Here is a 4,889-nt window from a genome sequence, read left to right on the forward strand (position 1 = left end):
AGTCTCAGAATAAGGGCAGGCCATTTGAGACTGAGATGAGCAGGAATTTCTTTGCTCAGAGGGTGGGAAATCTGTGGAATTCTTTATCCCAGAGGGCTGTGGAGGCTCAATCATTGAACATATTCAAGACAGAAATCGATAGATTATGGCATAGAGGTAGATGATCAGCCACAATCTGTTTGAATGGTGGAGCAGGCTCGATGGGCTGAATGGCCGAATGCCCCTATTTCCGATGAATCCCATAATGTACATCAGACGTTAGACCATGTTATGCATTACATACCAGTTCAAAAATCCCACAGAGATTAAGACTGAAAGATACAGTATCAATTCCATTACTACAAAATGAAGGACTTGGAGCTTGCAGACCAGCCCATGTATAAGATTGAAAGTTAAATTTTCATTCACAATCGTTTTCACAGAACTGAATATTAAATACCAATCCACAACTTGTACAGGACTACCAAATAAAACCTACAACTGTAAAATACAGTTAATCCATATTTTAAATTAAACACAAGGCAAACAAATATTGATACATTAAGAGAGAGGGAAACAGTGAAAGCGAAGCGGAGCATAAAGAGCCCAGGAGAGGGAGAAAGATTTCACTCGGAGAGCAGGGAACAGCGAGAGCAGACGTCAAAAAAGGCAAAGGAATACACAATTAACGGGAGAACACTGAATGGTGTCGAGGAAGTGAGAGACGTTGGAGTGAATGTCCACAGATCCCTGAAGTAGCAGGACAGGTCAATAAGGTGGTTCAGCTGGTATATGGAATCCTTTCCTTTATTAACTGAGGTACAGAATATAAGGGTGATCTGGGTGTCCATGTCAATAAGTCACTGAAAGCTAACATGCAGGTGCAGCAAGTAATTAGGAAGGCTATTGGTATGTTAGACTTTATCACAAGAGGATTTGAGTACAGGAATAGTGAATTCTTGCTTCAATTGGAAAGAACCTTGCTTAGACCGCACTTGGAGTACTGTGTGCAGTTTTGGTCTCCTTACCTTAGGAAGGATATTATTGCCACAGAGGGAGTGCAACAAAGGTTAATCAGACTTGTTCCTGGGATGGTGCGAATGTCCTATGAAGAGAGATTGGGGAAACGGGCTGTATTCTCTGGAGTTTCAAAGAATGAGAGGTGATCCCATTGAAACCCACAAAATACTTAAAGGACAGTCAGGGTAGATGCAGCTAAGATGTTTCTCCTGGTTGGGGAGTCGAAAACCAGAGGGTGCAATTTCAAAATAAGGATGAAACCACTTAGGACAGAGATGAGGAGAAATGTTGTTACTCAGAGGGTTGTGAATCTTTGGAATTCTTTACCCCAGAGGGCTATGGAAGCTCAGTCATTGAGTATGTTTGAAGCAGAGATTGACAGATTTCTAAATACAAATGACATAAGGGAATATGAGGAAAGTGTGGGGAAATAGGCATTGAAGTGGATGATCAGCCATGATCATATTGAATGGTGGGGCAGGCTCGATGGGCTGAATGGCCGTCTCCTGCTCCTATGTTCCTATGTTCCTAACTCCACATGATCGGTGAGGCACAGCTTCAGGCCGACTTGGTGGGTGGTGCAAACTGATATCACTGCTTCTGGTCTTCACCAGAACAGAGAGTGAGATGGAACATTGATCATCAAACAGACTGTGAGAGAATACAACAGAATAAAACACATGGAGAGACACTGTGGAATAACAAATAGATTTGATTGGAATGTTGAATTTTGATTGGAATAGATAAAACAGCAGATTAAATTGGGATTCTCATCATTATATTGATCTGGGACAGAAAAGAGAAACTGGTGGGAAGAAGGAAGAAAAGAAAGGATGGAACTGTTCAGTTTTTCTGAGTTTTTTCACCCACCCATCAAAGCTGGATTTTAAAAAAAGATGCAAATAACGAAGAATTTCACCAAAAAGGGAGATTAAATGCTGCCGAAACCTTGGATCGAATGATGCCCCAACAGATCACCTGTTTAACTGTCTCCTCACTGGGGGATTTCAATCAGTGAGTAATATTATTCTCTACCTTTTTTTTTGTTAAATGAACCCAGAACTGTCACTTGGAGTTAATATCTGTGTTTCCACTCCTGAATAACAAAAGTGTGAATTTCTCAATATTTTTTGGACACATTTCCTGCTGGAAGAACTAAGAACTCTTTTCTAATTTACACAATACTATGTACACACTCATCAAGCCTCCGAAGCTAGCATCCTTGGTGCTGCTCTCTCTTCCAAACCTCATCTCATGTGACTGTTACATCATCACTCTGACAGTGGGAGGGGTTGATCCCACTGTCTTCAGCATTAACCCTTTACATCCTTATACTACACTGTCTGTTCAAAAAAATTGGGTGGAGGGAACCTCTTTCATTTATTGAAACACCAACAGCTGCCAGTTGAAAATCAACTCAACCCATCAGAGAGAGAGAGAGAGAGTGAGAGACTGTCAGAGAACTTCCTGCATCCAGTCCTGACCCTGTCACACTCAGCAGATGCTCACCCAGACCCCACTCTCATCAACACTGAATACTGTTACCGAGACCCTTCAAATACTGTTTATAAAAAGGTAGAACAGGTCAAAGTTCACACAGCTGTATTGAATAGAACAAAGTTTAATATTTTCTCACCGTCTGTCGGTAACCACATGAGACATAGGTTTTCTTATTTGCTTCCTTTGATTTTTCTTGTTCCTGACTGACAAATATTCCAAACCTCGGATCAACCCTCCCACTTGCGTCATGTCCCAGTCACGGTTGAAAGCAACACATAACGACACAAACACTCTGAAACAGACAACGCAGTCACACTTTCCTTCAGTGAGATTAATGTCGAGCTGTTTTCCAGGTTGAATGTAACTGTGAACAAACTTCTATCAAAGAAGTTGCCTTTGGCGTATCAGCACTGAATTTCTGTGCAAGGAGGAACAGCCATTCCAAACTCACATCCTTCACAAAGGCTGTTTTCTCCTGTGACTGAAATTCATTATGTAATTTGAATTCGAAGTCAAATTTCACAAGACAGAAATGTAAATGAAAGATAAGGAAGCTTCTAAAGCACACTGCAAATGTGCAATAAGACTCTGCTGGGAGTTGAACCCAGGATCTCCTATTTACTAGACAGGGGCTGTAACCAACTAAGCTACAGAGCCAGATTGAAAAGGCTTGCGCAGTTGAAATCAGAGAAGGGCACTATTTATTCTCATCCCACTTCTCCACTGGTCACAACATATTTTAACTTTTCCCACTTCCTGATACAGTCGATCATATACTGTATTTTTCCCAGAACTGAGAATGAATGTTTTGGAAGTAAATACATAATTCAATTTTTTCCAAAAGTTTACAGAATACAACATGTGAGTAATATTCCCCATTGCTTTCTCAGCACTGATGGACTGTGAAGCGGGAGACAGCCAGAAGTCCCACTGAGCCGCACTGACCCTGTGCTGAGAAGGAAATGAGATAAAGTTCAATTCTTCGCAGCAAGATGCTGCAGAGAGATAAGAGTCCTGAATCAAAGTGAGACTTTCTCATACTGTTGTTGAATTTCACGTCAAACAATCCTTGTACTCTCTGCTAATGAAGCCTAAAAAAAGGGAAAAACTGAATGGCACTCAAACTCACAACCCTGAGATTAAAAGTCTCATGTTCGACTGACTGAACTGTCACTTCTACTCGGTCTCTTATTGGATGGATGCAACTGTATGCTCCAACGCTGGGGCAGCTTTCAAATCCTCCCATGGATCCACATGTCAGACTGAGTTCCATGTTGCAGACTCATGCAAAGGAAATTTGCTCACTTCCAAAACTATCAGTGAGTTGAAGCTTATTACGATCAACATCATCAGAGGTCAGAACTACCTGGTGAAAGAAAACACCCTGAAGAAGGATCCACAATTATTCAAACAAATCGACAAAGTGAAAAACAAAAAAATCGATGAGTTAATCCAAGACAAACAACAGAAACACAGAAGAATTCCATTCCATACCAGAACCCAGTCCTGTTGTTTTTGGATCCAGCTCTCAGTTACTGCTTCACCTTCATACACACACTTGGCAATCTGTACATTTAGTTCATTTCAATTTTGTCAACAGGCTCTTTGAATCCAGTTCTCTGGTCCTCAAACAGGCTCCGTGTGAAAGTCAACTCCGCTTTTTGTAAGGCTGCAACCAATCGATGACCTTCAACTAAAAATGCAAATGAAGTAGGAGTCATGCAGGATTAGAAACTAGGATCTCTCACATGCTATCCAATTACACATCGAAAATGAAAACCATACCCCTGGACCAACAAGACACTATAAAGAGCCTTATTTTTAGCACTCTTTAGAACTGTGTCATTAAGTATATATTGCCTCTCCCGATCCCTTCTGCGAAAGTCTATCACCTCACACTAGTCACTATTAAATTCTATCTGCCACCTGTCTGCCCATTCTGCTGGCCTATCACTGTCCTGTTGCAGGCAGTTCATTTCATCCTCACTATTTACCACTCCTCCAGGTTTGGTGTTATCAGCATATTTTGAGATTCTACTCTATTTTCCAAGATCCTAGTCATTTACATATAGCAGAAAAAGCAGTGGTTCTCGCAGTGACCATTGGAGAACACCCACTGTCGAACATCCTCCAGTCTGACAAAGAACCGTTTACTATGATTCGCTATTTTCTGTCCTTAAGGCAATTTTCTATCCAATTGGACAGGGAGTCTCCTATTGCATGAACCTCACTTTTGTTAACCACCCTTTTATGTGGTACCTTAGAACAGTACAGCACAGTACATTCCCTTCGGCCCACGATGTTGTGCCGACTCTTTAACCTACTCTAAGATCAAACTACCTACATGCCCTTCATTCTACTATCATCCATGTACCTATCCAAGAGTCGCT

The 4,889-nt window shown here is 41.3% G+C and overlaps 1 non-coding gene across 1 annotated transcript; it reads right to left on the minus strand.

Moving 5' to 3' along the window:
* Positions 1 to 3,082: 3,082 nt before the first annotated feature.
* On the minus strand, positions 3,083 to 3,156 carry trnat-agu (transfer RNA threonine (anticodon AGU)). The gene has a single exon. It is a non-coding gene; the product is annotated as a tRNA-Thr (tRNA).
* Positions 3,157 to 4,889: the final 1,733 nt, after the last annotated feature.

The sequence above is a fragment of the Heterodontus francisci genome, unplaced genomic scaffold (assembly GCF_036365525.1).
Source record: "Heterodontus francisci isolate sHetFra1 unplaced genomic scaffold, sHetFra1.hap1 HAP1_SCAFFOLD_61, whole genome shotgun sequence".
Lineage (NCBI taxonomy): Eukaryota > Metazoa > Chordata > Chondrichthyes > Heterodontiformes > Heterodontidae > Heterodontus > Heterodontus francisci.